This window comes from Oncorhynchus clarkii, chromosome 32 (genome assembly GCF_045791955.1).
Source record: "Oncorhynchus clarkii lewisi isolate Uvic-CL-2024 chromosome 32, UVic_Ocla_1.0, whole genome shotgun sequence".
Taxonomy (NCBI): domain Eukaryota; kingdom Metazoa; phylum Chordata; class Actinopteri; order Salmoniformes; family Salmonidae; genus Oncorhynchus; species Oncorhynchus clarkii.
The window spans coordinates 11,293,917-11,309,430 of record NC_092178.1 but is presented as its reverse complement, the minus strand read 5'-3'; positions in this window follow the sequence as shown (position 1 = coordinate 11,309,430).

Here is a 15,514-nt window from a genome sequence, read left to right as displayed (position 1 = left end):
TACGATATAGGAAACCAAGTCTAGATTTAACTTCAGCCTGCAGCTTTGATATGTGCTGAGAGAAGGACAGTGTACCGTCTGTATGAGGTGACTACCTCATGCTCTAAACCCTCAGAGGTAGAAATAACACCTGTGGGGAGAGGGGCATTCTTCTTACCAAACCACATGACCTTTGTTTTGGAGATGTTCAAACAAGGTTAAGGGCAGAGACAGCTTGTTGGACACTAAGCAAGCTTTGATGTAGAGCGTTTGTTAACACAAAATCCTTGGAGGGGCCAGCTGAGTATAAGACTATCATCTGCATATACAGTGCCTTGCGAAAGTATTCGGCCCCCTTGAACTTTGCGACCTTTTGCCACATTTCAGGCTTCAAACATAAAGATATAAAACTGTGACACAATCATGAAGTGGAACGACATTTATTGGATATTTCAAACTTTTTTAACAAATCAAAAACTGAAAAATTGGGCGTGTTTATGTATGCTTTATGTTTGAAGCCTGAAATGTGGCAAAAGGTCGCAAAGTTCAAGGGGGCCGAATACTTTCGCAAGGCACTGTAAATGGATGAGGGAGCTTCCTACTGCCTGAGCTATGTTGTTTATGTAAATTGAGAAGAGTTTGCAGCCTAGGATTGAACCTTGGGGTACTCCCTTGGTGACAGGCAGTGGCTGAGACAGCAGATGTTCTGACTTTATACACTGCACTCTTTGAGAGAGATAGTTAGCAAACCAGACCAAAGACCCCTCAGAGACACCAATACTCCTTAGCTGGCCCACAAGAATGGAATGGTCTACCATATCAAAACTTTGGCCAAGTCAATAAGAATAGCTGCACATTATTGTTTAGAATCAAGGGCAATGGTGACATCATTTAGGACCTTTAAGGTTGCAGTGACGCATGCATAACCTGAGCAGAAAACCAGATTGCATTCCAGAGAGAAAACTACAGACATCAAGAAAGCCAGTCGGTTGATTATTGACTAGTTTTCCAACACTTTTGATAAACAGGGCATAATAGACATTGTCCTATAACAGTTAGGATCAGCTTGATTTCTCCCTTTAAATAAAGGACGCACGGTGGCTGCCTTCCAAGCAATGAGAACTTCCCCATAGAGGAGAGAGGTTAAAAAGGTCAGAGACAGGCTAGGCAATGATAGGGGCTGCAACCTTATAGAAGAAAGGATCTAAACCATCTGCCCCAGATGTTTTTTGGGGGTCAAGTTTGAGAAATAAGATTCTCTGGTCTGATGAAACCAAGATTGAACTCTTTGTCCTGAATGCCAAGCTTCACGTCTAGAGGAAACCTGGCACCATCCCTACGGTGAAGCATGGTGGTGGCAGCATCATGCTGTGGGGATGTTTTTCAGCGGCAGGGACTGGGAGACTAATCTGGATCGAGTTAAAGATGAACAGTGCAAAGTACAGAGAGATCCTTGATGAAAAACAGCTCCAGAGTGGAACAACGACCCGAAACAGGTGGCTTCAGGACAAGTCTCTGAATATTCTTGAGTGGCCCAACCAGAGCTTGGGTGTGAACCCTATCGAATGTCTCTGGAGAGACCTGAAAATAACTGTTCAGCGATGCTCCCCATTCAACCTGACAGAGCTTGAGAGGCTCTTCAGAGGAGAATGGGAGAAACTCCCCAAATACAGGTGTGGCAAGCTTGTACCATACCCAAGAAGACTCGAGGTTGTAATCGCTGCCGAAGGTTCTTCAACACAGTACTGAGTAAAGGGTCTGAATACTTATGTAAATGTGATATTTCAGTATTTTCTAAGTATAGTTTATGCTTTGTCATTAAAGGGGTATGATGTGTAGATTGATGAGGGGGAAATAAACTATTTAATCCATTTTAAAATAAGGACGTACTGTAACAAAATGTGGAAAAAGTCAAGGGGTCTGAATACTTTCCGAATGTACTGTAGATGTATACATCCTGTAAGCTACAAACGAAGGTAGGAAACACCAACAAGGATTTCCTTTTAAAAACCCTCAACTCAGTCCTGTGGCTGGACTGTATCAAGTTGGTCAGTTTATTTGTCAAAATGTCACTGGATTGGAATCCATAGTCATGCAGATATCTTGAGTAAAAAGGCAAAAAGTCGAAGATTAAGTGACTTCACCAAGAGTGACATAAATAATGCGAGGGAAATAGGTCTAATCTGTCCAGAAGAATTCATAAATGTCAAAGGTGTACAGCATATCTGCTGTATACCTTCCCATTGACAACAATCAAAAGTTGCATTAAAAGACTCCAAACACATTAAAATGTCAGTCATTCATCCGTGGAATTGTTTACGCTTCACAATCACTTCATGTAAGACAAACGAATGAATTTGATTGGAAGGTGAAGGGACTTGGTAAACAGCTCTGGATGGAATAAGAGAGAGATCTTTACATTAAATAGCAAGTTGCCATGACACCAACAAAAAAGAGAGAGAATACAGAACCAAAAACTTTTGGATGACATTTACTGATAGTTTGGGGTTTTTCAAATCACCTGAATGCAGACAAGTACTCCACAACATTGACTAACTCGTCCCTCAACAAACTGAACTTTTTATAAACTACCTCTAGATGGTGCAAAGAAATGAAATATGGCCCAGCCAGTAGCTGTAATATTTGGCTCGTCTTCTCAGGGAATTGAACTGTAAAGAAGATGTTGCATTTGTCTAACGGGATGCAGTCGGCAGGATGTTTATCTAAATGGTATTGTATCAAATTCTCCTTGTAGGATTTCTAGGTCTAAAACAAGATGACAAAAGAACAATCGAATGTGTTATAAACTTGACCAGACTCAAAGCTAGGCACATGTACTCCCTGTCAAGGTGAAGCTGAACTTCTTTATTTCCTGTTTTAGTGTTGAGTCGCTTACAGTCGCATCGGCAACTCCATCTAGAACTGACCCATCACTCAGGTTACCACATCCCTCCAGCCATAGTCAAAACAGACTTAACTGAGCCCAAAGAAACATCAGCTTCATCTAGAACTGACCCATCACTCAGGTTACCACATCCCTCCAGCCATAGTCAAAACAGACTTAACTTAGCCCAAAGAAACATCAACTCCATCTAGAACTGACCCATCACTCAGGTTACCACATCCCTCCAGCCATAGTCCAAACACACTTTACTGAGCCCAAAGAAACATCAGCTTCTTCTAGAACTGACCCATCACTCAGGTTACCACATCCCTCCAGCCATAGTCCAAACAGACTTAACTGAGCCCAAAGAAACATCAACCGGGGGGATATCTTTTTGAACTAATCATAGTCAAAAACGGTGGAAAGAACCAGTTCGGGTAGGAATGTGGCAGCAATGTACTGCCCAGTAACTAACTATAAGTCCATTCTTTCTGGGGTTTTGCCGGCTTTGTCTGAGCGTCAGACAATGTCTGTCTTTGCGTCCCTCACAGCAGGCAATTGAGCTGCCTGTGGGATGGAAACAGGTATATGGAGCTGCCCTATGGCCACTCCATCATCGTCCCAGCCCAGATGGGAGGCTGACCTTGGGCTCCCCCTCCTCACCAGCAGGTGATCCACGTGGTGCTCATCACCTTCCCAGCAACATCCACTCCACTGAGAGAGGGCCTGTGTGGTGACCACCATTCCTGGTGTCCATTTGTCATTCCCTGAGAAGTTCCTGACCCAGACAGGCGATCAGCCTCCAGCAAGCTGACGTGTTCACTGCTTTTCCTGTTGGTGGCCATCCGTTCCAGTAGGTCCCAAACATAATCTCAGCTGGACACATCCCGGTTGTGGTGTAAAGCGGTAGGCTGCCAGGAAATGGGGAAACTCTGGTTTTCAATGTACCTCCTGTTGCCTCTTTCAAGGCTCTTTTCATTGTCTGGACTGCCTTCTCCACTAAGCCATTCGTGGAGCGGTGGTAGGTGGCGGAGGTGATATGGCGAATACCATTGTTTGCCAGAAAGGCCTTGAACTCCGTACTCATAAGATAGCTGCATTGTCTGATATGACTGTATGGGGAAAACCATGAGTGCTGAACACTTCCCTGAGGTGCTCAATTGTTGTTGCTGAGTTTGCAGTGCGGACTGGGAAAACTTCAAGCCATTTGGAGTGAGCATCCACAACCAACAAGAACATCTCCCCAAGGAAATATCTTGCACAGTCAATGTGAATGCGAGTCCAGGGTCTTCCAGGCCACTCCCAAGGGTTGATGGGAGCTGGAGCATTTTGTACCTGCTGGCAAGTAGCACATAACTGCACCTGCTCTTCCACCACTTTGTCCAATCACAGCCACCACATGTGAGCTCTTGCTGTGGCTTTCATTCTGGATACTCCTGGCTGTGACTTGTGGAGTTCCTCCAGTAGAGGTGGAACCATGACTCCAAGGCCCAAAAGCAGGATGCTGTCCTCCACTGAGAGTTAGTTTCTCCTTTTAGAATATGGCTGCTACTCCTCTGTAGTACAGTGGGCCGGCCATCCCTCCTGGACAAAGCGGCTGACTTTTTTACTTCATTTTATTTTGATTTAACTAGGCAAGTCACTTAAGAACACATTCTTATTTACAATGACGGCCTACCAAAAGGCAAATGGCCTCCGGCGGGGACGGGGGATTCAAATAAATAAATAAATACAATATAAATATAGGACAAAACACACATCACAACAAGAGAGACAACACAACACGACATAAAGAGAGACCTAAGACAACAACATAGCAAGGCAGCAACACATGACAACACAGCATGGTAGCAACACAACATAACAACAACATGGCAGCAACACAACATGGTGGCAGCACGAAACATGGTACAAACATTATTTGGCACAGTCAAAAGCAATCAATCAATCAAATGTATTTATAAAGCTCTTCTTACATCAGCTGATGTCACAAAGTGCTGTACAGAAACACAGCCTAAAACACCAAACAGCAAGCAATGCAGGTGTAGAAGCACAGTGGCTAGGAAAAACTCCCTAGAAAGGCCAGAACCTAGGAAGAAACCTAGAGTGGAATCAGGCAATGAGGGGTGGCCAGTCCTCTTCTGGCTGAGTCAGGTGGAGATGATAACAGAACATTGCCAAGATGTTCAAATGTTCATAGATGACCAGCAGGGTCAAATAATAATAATCACAGTAGTTGTCGAGGGTGCAACAGGTCAGCACCTCAGGAGTAAATGTCAGTTGGCTTTTCATAGCCAGTCATTCAGAGTATCTCTACCACTCCTGTTGTCTCTAGAGAGTTGACAACAGCAGGTCTGGGACAGGTAGCACATCCGGTGAACAGGTCAGGGTTCCATAGCCGCAAGCAGAACAGTTGAAACTGGAGCAGCAGCAGGGCCAGGTGGACTAGGGACAGCAAGGAGTCAATCAGGCCAGGTAGTCCTGAGGCATGGTCCTAGGGCTCAGGTCCTCCGAGAAAGAGAAAGAAAGAATGAGAGAAAGAGAAAAATAGATAAAGAGAATTAGAGAGAGCATACTTAAATTCACACAGGACACCAGATAACCCCCGACACATAAACTACTACAGCATAAATACTGGAGGCTGAGACAGGAGGGGTCAGGAGACACTGTGGCCCCATTCAACGATACCCCCGGACAGGGCCAAACAGGCAGTATATCACTTTGCCAAGCACAGCCCCCACACCACTAGATGGATATCTTCAACCACCAACTTACCATCCTGAGACAAGGCCGAGTATAGCCCACAAAGATCTCCGCCACGGCACAACCCAAGGGGGGGCGCCAACTCGGACAGGAAGATCACGTCAGTGACGCACCCCTCCCAGGGATGGCATGGAAGAGCACCAGTAAGCCAGTGACTCAGCCCCTGTAATAGGGTTAGAGACAGAGAATCCCGTTGGAGAGAGGGGAACTGGCCAGGCAGAGACAGCAAGGGTGGTTCTTTGCTCCAGTGCCTTTACCTTCACACTCCTGGGCCAGACTACACTCAATCATAGGACCTACTGAAGAGATGAGTCTTCAATAAAGACTTCAAGATTGAGACCGAGTCTGCGTCTCTCACATGGGTAGGCAGAACATTCCATAAAAATTGAGCTCTATAGGAGAAAGCCCTGCTTCCAATTGTTTGCTTAGAAATTCTAGGGACAGTAAGGAGGCCTGCGTCTTGTGACCGTAGCGTACAAGTAGGCATGTACGGCAGGACCAAATCGGAAAGATAGGTAGGAGCAAGTCCATGTAGTGCTTTGTAGGTTAGCAGTAAAACCTTGAAATCAGCCCTAGCCTTAACAGGAAGCCAGTAGAGAGGCTAGCACTGGAGTAATATGATCACATTTTTGGGTTCTAGTCAGGATTCTGACAGCCGTGTTTAGCACTAACTGAAGTTTATTTAGTGCTTTATCCGGGTAGCCGGAAAGTAGAGCATTGCAGTAGTCTAACCTAGAAGTGACAAAAGCATGGATTCATTTTTTTGCATCATTTTTGGACAGAAAGTTTCTGATTTTTGCAATGTTACATAGATGGAAAAAAGCTGCCCTTGAAACAGTCTTGATATGTTCATCAAAAGAGAGATCAGGGTCCAGAGTAACGCTGAGGTCCTTAAGTTTTATTTGTGTAAGGGGTGCGTAACTGGTGGCAGGGAAGTCAGACGCAGGAGAGCAGAACTAGGTAATAGCCGGAGCAGTTTAATAGCAAAACCAATGCCATAGGAATTACAAAATATGGGTACAAAACCCGTCACACACCAATCAAACATGTCACAAGCACTTACAACAAACAATTTCACACACAGACATGAGGGGAACAGAGGGTTAAATACACAACACGTAATGAGGGAATGTAAACCAGGTGTGTGGGAAAACAAGACAAAACAAATGGAAAATGAAAAATGGATTGGCAATGGCTAGAAGACTGGTGACGTCGACCGCCGAACACCGCCCAAACAAGGAGAGGAACCGACTTCGGTGGAAGTCGTGACAATTTGAGATGACTGTACAACCATCAAGATTAATTGTCAGATCCAACTGAAGACCTCTCTGTTTATTGGGACCTTGAACAAGCCTCTCTGTTTTGTCCAAGTTTAAAAGTAGAACATTTGCCGCCATCCACTTCCTTATGTCTGAAACACATGCTTCTAGCGAGGGCAATTTTGGGGCTTCACCATGTTTCATCGAAATGTACAGCTGTGTGTCATCCGCATAGCAGTGAAAGTTAACATGATGTTTCCGATTGACATCACCAAGAGGTGAAATATATAGTGAAAACAATAGTGGTCCTGAAACGGAGCCTTGTGGAACACAGAAATGTACATTTGATTTGTCATAGGGCAAACCATCCACAGAGACAAACTGATATCTTTCTGACAGACAAGATTTAAACCAGGCCAGAACTTGTCCGCGTAGACCAATTTGGATTTCCAATCTCTCCAAAAGAATGTGGTGATCGATGGTATCAAAAGCAGCACTAAGGTCTAGGAGCACGAGGACAGAGGCAGAGCTTCGGTCTGACGCCATTAAAAGGTAATTTACCACCTTCACAAGTGCAGTCTCAGTGCTGTGATGGGGTCTAAAACCAGACTGAAGTGTTTTGTATACATTGTTTGTCTTCAGGAAGGCAGTGAGTTGCTGCCAAATAGCTTTTTTAAAGATTTTTCAGAGGAATGGGAGTTTCGATATAGGCCGATAGTTTTTTATATTTTCTGGGTCAAGGTTTGGCTTTTTCAAGAGAGGCTTTATTACTGCCACTTTTAGTGAGTTTGGTACACATCCGGTGGATAGAGAGCCGTTTATTATGTTCAACATTGGAGGGCCAAGCACAGGAAGCAGCTCTTTCAGTAGTTTAGTTGGAATAGGGTCCAGTATGCAGCTTGAAGGTTTAGAGGCCATGATTGTGTCAAGAGATATAGTACTAAAACACTTGACTGTCTCCCTTGATCCTAGGTCCTGGCACAGTTGTGCAGACTCAGGGCAACTGAGCTTTGAAGGAATACGCAGATTTAAAGAGTCCGTAATTTGCTTTCTAATGATCATGATCTTTTCCTCAAAGAAGTTCATGAATGTATCACTGCTGAAGTGAAAGCCATCCTCTTTTGGCTGATGCTTCTTTTTAGTAAGCTTTGCGACAGTATCAAAAATAAATGTTGTATTGTTCTTATTTTGCTCAATTAAGTTTGAAAAATAGGATGATCAAGCAGCAGTGAGGGCTCTTCGATACTGCACTGTACTGTCTAGTCGGAAGACTTCTAGTTTAGTGTAGCGCCATTTCCGTTCCAATTTTCTGGAAGCTTGCTTCAGAGCTCGGGTATTTTCTGTATACCAGGGAGCTAGTTTCTTATGTCAAATGTTTTTTGTTTTTATTGGTGCGACTGCATCTAGGGTATTATGCAAGGTTAAATTGAGTTCCTCAGTTAGGTGGTTAACTGATTTTTGTATTCTAATTAAGATTCACAACATTTATTCCACGGGACAAAACTAGGTCCAGAGTATGACTGTGGCAGTGAGTAGGTCCGGAGACATGTTGGACAAAACCCACTGAGTTGATGATGGCTACGAAAGCCTTTTGGATTGGGACTGTGGACTCAGGGAACTCAGTGAGGAACGCTGTATATGGCCCAGGAGGCCTGTAAACAGTAGCTATAAAAAGTGATTGAGTAGGCTGCATAGATTTCATGACTAGAAGCTCAAAACATAAAAACAGTATTTTTTTTTATTGAAATTTGCTATAGTAAATGTTAGCAACACCTACGCCTTTGCGGGATGCGCAGGAAATATGGTCACTAGTGTAACCAGGTGAGGCCTCATTTAACACAGTAAATTCATCAGACTTAAGCCATGTTTCAGTCAGGCCAATCACATCAAGATTATGATCAGTGATTAGTTCATTGACTATAACTGCCTTGGAAGTGATTAGTTCATTGGAAGTGATTAGTTCATTGGAAGTGATTAGTTCATTGGAAGTGATTAGTTCATTGACGATAACAGCACAAAGGTGAAGAAGGTAGAAACAACAATACATCACACAAAGCAGCCACAACTGTCTGTAAGAGTATCCATGATTGAATCTTTGAATGAAGAGATTGAGATAAAACTGTCCAGTTTGAGTTTTTGTTGAAGCTCGTTCGTCGCTAGCTGCAGTGAACTGAAAAGAGGAGTGACCCAGGGATGTGTGTGCTTTGGGGACCTTTAACAGAATGTGACTGGCAGAATGGGTGTTGTATGTGGAGGATGAGGGCTGCAGTAGATATCTCAGATAGGGGGGAGTGAGGCCTAAGAGGGTTTTATAAATAAGCATCAACCAGTGTGTCTTGTAACGGGTATACAGAGATGACCAGTTTACAGAGGAGTGCAGTGATGTGTCCTATAAGGAGCCTTGGTGGCAAATCTGATGGCCGAATGATAAAGAATATCTAGCTGCTCGAGAGCACCCTTACCTGCCGATCTATAAATGATGTCTCTGTAATCTAGCATGGGTAGGATGGTCATCTGAAACAGGGTTAGTTTGGCAGCTGGGGTGAAAGAGGAGCGATTACGATTTAGGAAATCAAGTCTAGATTTAACTTTAGCCTGCAGCTTTGATATGTGCTGAGAGAAGGACAGTGTACTGTCTAGACATACTCCCAAGTACTTGTATGAGGTGACTACCTCAAGCTTTTAACCCTCAGAGGTAGTAAGAACACGTGTGGGAAGAGGAGCCTTCTTCTTACCAAACCACATGACCTTTGTTTTGGAGGTGTTCAGAACAAGGTTAAGGGTAGAGAAAGCTTGTTGAACTTTGGAGAGAAGAGGGTCTCTTACAGTTAATTTCTTCAGTTGCCAATGGAGCTGTTTGGATCTGTTTCAGCGAGCACAACAATTCAGGGGGACTTTTGGGGTCTTTGGGAATGTCTGGCAGTGGCAGCCTGCTGAGACCATTAGCGTTAGCGATGGGGGGGCCCGGTCTGTACATCAACTCATATTGGTATTGCGCTAACATGAGGGCCCATCTTTGCAGTCGCCCGGAGGGGGATGGGTGTATGGTCTTCAGCTCACCCAGGAGTCCTAACAGGGGTTTAGGGTCCGTTTGGATGGTGAAGTGGCATCCCTACGGATACTGGTGAAATGTTGTAATGCACAAGTAGTTCTGAAGACGACAGCAAGTCCTTGGATTTCTGGGAATCTGTTTTCTGGGGTGTGAAAGCGACCATAGTAGTTTAACACCCCAAAGTAGACTCGTAGCTCACAAACATCCTTGGGTTCTGTGGCCTCTTTGATTGCTCTCACTTTCTTGTCTAATGGCTGAAGCTTGTTGGCTGTGCCCCCAAGTACTCCACTTCAGGGGTCAGGAAAACACACTTGGATTTCTTCAAATCAAATCAAAATCAAATCAAATGTATTTATATAGCCCTTCGTACATCAGCTGATATCTCAAAGTGCTGTACAGAAACCCAGCCTAAAACCCCAAACAGCAAGCAATGCAGGTGTTGAAGCACATTGGCTAGGAAAAACTCCCTAGAAAGGCCAAAACCTAGGAAGAAACCTAGAGAGGAACCAGGCGATTATAACAGAACATGGCCAAGATGTTCAAATGTTCATAAATGACCAGCATGGTCAAATAATAGGTCTGGGACAGGTAGCACGTCTGGTGAACAGGTCAGGATTCCATAGCCGCAGGCAGAACAGTTGAAACAGGAGCAGCAGCACGGCCAGGTGGACTGGGGACAGCAAGGAGTCATCATGCCAGGTAGTCCTGAGGCATGGTCCTAGGGCTCAGGTCCTCCGAGAGAGAGAGAGAAAGAAAGAGAGAAAGAGAGAATTAGAGAGAGCATACTTAAATTCACACAGGACACCGGAAAAGACAGGAGAAGTACTCCAGATATAACAAAGTGACCCTAGCCCCCCGACACATAAACTACTGCAGCATAAATACTGGAGGCTGAGTCAGGAGGGGTCAGGAGACACTGTGGCCCCATCCGAAAGAATGGCCACATTTGTGGCCCCATTTCTTAAAGCGAAGCCTTGCGCTCTCCAGTCTTGACAGCAATGTTTCAAGTTTTTTTTAGATGGTCTTCCTCAGTGACACAGGTGATAAACATATCATATCATCATCCATATGTACAGTAGGGTGCCCACTAACAGATTCTCCATTGTTCTTTGAAAGATCGCAAAGGCAGAGGAAACTCCAAACGGGTGGTTGTGTACTGACACAGCCCCTTGTGGGTGTTTATCGTAACCACTTTGCGTGATTCGTCAGCCAGCACCAACTAGTGGTATGCCTTTGCGAATAGCTCCTCTATCCATTGCAATGGGTACTGATCCAGTCTGTAAGCTACATTGGCAGTAGTGGAGGCTGCTGAGGGGAGGACAGCTCATAATAATGGCTGGAACGGAGCTAATGGAATGGCACCATAGTACCATGTGTTTGATGTATTTGTTGCCATTCCACCTATTCCACTCCAACCATTACCACGAGCCTGTCCTCCACAATTATGGTGCCACCAACCTCCTGTAATTGGCAGTTAGCTTGTAATCTCCACAAATCCTGATATTTCCACCAGGCTTCACTATTGGGACAATGGGGGCAGCACACTCAGAGTAGGTGATTGGTTCCAGTATTCCAGTGGTCTGGAGCCTGTCTAACTCTGCCTCGACCTTCTGTTTCTAGTGCGAACGGCACTTGGCGGGCTTTGCAGAAGCGTGGCGGGAACGGATGGCTCCACCTGAATTCGCACTTCAGTCTCTTTTAGTTTTCCAAGTTGATCTTGGAATACATCTGCGTGCCTGTTTAACGTAGTGGACAACTCGCTCTCTGAGACCTTCGTGATTGTTTTGAACATCCCTCGCCAGTCCAGTTGTAACACTGCCATCCACCTCTTCACAGCAGATTGGGACCCTGTCATCAACCCACTGAAATCTTCAGTCGTGTACCTTTGTACTGGACGTTGACGCTCTGCTCTCCTGTGTATGACTTCAGCACTATAGCCGAGGGCCCTAGCTTCAACTGGGGTGCTTTGGCTTTTAGGTCATGTTGTGGACATTGTTACACAGGGACACTCAAAGTCAATCTTAAATGAATCATTGTTCATTTCTCAGCTCACTGGAGAGGTTCCAACCAACTCAATGCAGCATAGTACACATGTCTGTCAGAAAACTCTGCCAGGACAGTCCCAACTGTTGTCTGATATACAGCTATACACAGACAAGTTATATTTGCATGATTTAGCGTCATTAACTAATCATTACTGGTTTGTTCTATTCATGTGACCGACCAATACTGGTTCATAACATGTGAGAGACCAATAATGGTTCATAACTTGTGACAGACCAATACTGGTTCATAACATGTGACAGACCAATACTGGTTCATAACATGTGACAGACCAATACCTCATGAGGCTTCTCCTCTCTAAGCTGAGACCTTGAAACTGACGGCAGCTACTGATAGGTGTGATTTGTGTGACTTGCATGAACATAGAAATTGGTTAATAGAACAGCACATGAATAGAACACAGAAATTGGTTAATAGAACAGCACATGAATAGAACACAGAAATTTGTTAATAGAACAGCACATGAATAGAACACAGAAATGAGTCATAAGAATATTATTAGTTATAAGAATAGCACAAACAGTCAGCAAAAGCATGTTCTCCCAAAACGGTACGGGAGGCTGTGTGCACCTTGAACACGGCTGGGCAGTTATCCAACTCCACGTAGTCCACAGGGGGCTTGTGGGTTTCTCTTGAATCACCATTATATAGGCTGCGTCCTCAACCACCACCTCCTCTTCTTCCTCAGATGAAGGGGAGCGGGTTTCGGCGACTTGGTGGGCTTGGGGTCCTGACTGTCTTTTAGTAGTCTGGAGTGGGTGTCTCGTCTCCCTAGACTGGTGACGCTCGCGCAATATGGCCTCGCTTTTTGTTGTTGTTGCAAAGGTGACATTCTGCTCCTTAAAGCCTCAATTATCAGTTGAGTGGTTGGGTTTGCAACAGTAACAGACTGTTACATAAGAACGTGGCTGGTGAGACAGGGCCAGTGACAGCTTGTTTAGGCTCTTGGTACTTTGTAGGGTCTGTGACCCCTGGCCTTCTACCTCTACTGCTATTACCTTTCCTAGGGCTGTTTTCCATGATAACTCTGCAATAGCTAGTAGTCGACATTGTGTCTGCTCACATCCTACGCCCCCGTACTAGCTGATCTCTGAAACGCCCCTCCAAACTCACAGCGTGATGCTTGATGCTTTAGACTGGCCACATACGCTACTACTGATTCACCTGGGCTTCTGCCACAGGACTTTAAACCTCTCTACTATCACGTTGGGTTTGAGATCAAAGTGTTCTCCAACACGCTGTATCAGGTTTGCATAAGTTATAAGCTGTGGTGCTACCGAGTCCATCACTAAACCATATATTGTGTTTCTACATGCTGATAGTAAAATTGCCCTTTTTGTCTTGTCCTCATTCACATCGTTTGCCTCAAAAAATTCAAAGTCTCTCAATGTATTTGGACCATGTCTCTGAATTGAGATGAAACACATTCACCAAAATATGCCATAACTTCTCAGGTTAAAAGTATATATTTTTGTGTGTTCAGCTATGAGACTCCGTTAGCAATGTACTTCTGTCTAACCAGCGATATTTAGCTTTCAGTGATATCTTCACGTTCTGTTTGCGCTCCGCACTACTCATCACTGTGTGCATCTTGCACAGCTAACATAGCGTCACTTACTTCACTCACAAACTCACGAGCTGTCGAAACTGTGACTCCGCCTCAACGTTGTCTCTAAAGTCTGCTATGCGGAAGGAGTTGTAACCCCGAATCATCAGATTACTTTTGTTCGTGTGAGAATTTAGCTTTGTTCTGGTCACCAAATATTATAAACTTGACCAGACTCAAAGCTAGGCACATGTACTCCCTGTCAAGGTGAATCTGAACGGCTTTATTTCCTGTTTTAGTGTTGAGTCGCATCGGCAACTCCATCTAGAACTAACCCATCACTCGAGTTACCACAGAAAGTGAGACATGCATGACCAGTCTATGGCTGAGATTATGTATAGGATAACCATCTAATTGCATCAAAAGTGTATATTTTCTTATACAAAACACAATTGAAAACATTCCTTTTTACATTTCTATGTCAGCAGCTGTCAGTTTGGTTCTTCAGATAGGCTTGAAAGAAAATGTCAGTAAAATGTAACTAAATGTAGCTAAATTCATCGAGTGCTGTTAAACGGGTCACTGCTGGTGATTTCAAAGCAGTCATAGAGATTTAGATTGGTGTAGGTAGTCATTGTAAATAAGAATGTTTCCTTAACTGATTTGCCTAGTTAAAAGGTTAAACTAAGTGCATAAACTGAACGTCAACAAGATCTATGGGCCTACACCCATTCTTTTCTGGACACCAAAAGAGCAACCATGGTAACAGTTGTAACAATGTCAGTAACCCGTGATGTTGTAACATATCCTGTGTGTGTCAAAAGTGGCCTAAATGCAACAGTAACTAAATGCCATCAGTCCATCAAGGTCAGATTACATTGATGAAAAATAACACTAAAAGGCAAGCCAGAAAATGCAACATAAACATCATAGTTCAGAATTGTATTTATTACATTTTAATTCCACATCACATATCTGAATCATTTAAAATACCAAAGTATCTCTTTGCATTATAAAGCTTGTTTGTCATTTGGTGCACTGTACATTTCTCCATCATAAAATCTAACTAATACAAATGGAACAAAGCAGACTGACAGTAAGACTCAAACTGGAATAATGACTCAACATGTACACATCAACAGGACCATTACAGAACCTCTACTAGGAGTGACTAGAACTTGACCGTCAATGGACCATATACTGTAGATAGATACAATAAGCCACAACCAGCTGTATAGGATTGAATGGCAAGACTGTAACATGGACAACTTGAGCAAACGGAATTGGAATGCAATGAAAGAATGGAATGAGAACGCTTCAGTGAAATGATCTGAAGGATGAAGTGATGAGTATAAGGGACTGGTATGAGAGGAACAACTTCAAGGACACACCACCATAACCTGGTTTCATAAGAGCTGGCAAGACACCACAAACAGATCTGGGACCAGGCTAACACAACCATACTGCGGCTTCCACGTAATACATCTTGTGCATTACAACTACACAGAAGGCTGCACCCCCTGCACTCTACAAGGTGTCAAAAGCGTTCCACAGGGAGGGTGGACAATGTTGACTCCAACGCTTCCCACAGCTGTGTCAAGTTGACTGGATGTCCTCTGGGTGCTGGACCATTTTTGATACACACGGGAAACCGTTGGGCTTGAAAACCCCAGAAAACGTTGCAGTTGACACAAACCAATAGGCCTGGCACCTACTAGCAGAGCCCGTTCTAAAAGGAACTTGAAATCTTTCGTCTTGCCCATTCAACCTCTGAATGGCACACGTACACAATCCATGTCTCAAGGCCTAAACATCCCTCTTTAACCTGTCTCCTCCCCTTCATCTACACTGATTGAAGTGGATTTAACAAGTGACATCAATAAGGGTTCATAGCTTTCACCTGGTCAGTCTGCCATGGGAAGTTCTTAATGGTAATGATTTGCACCACGCTTGGTGTAATATAAATA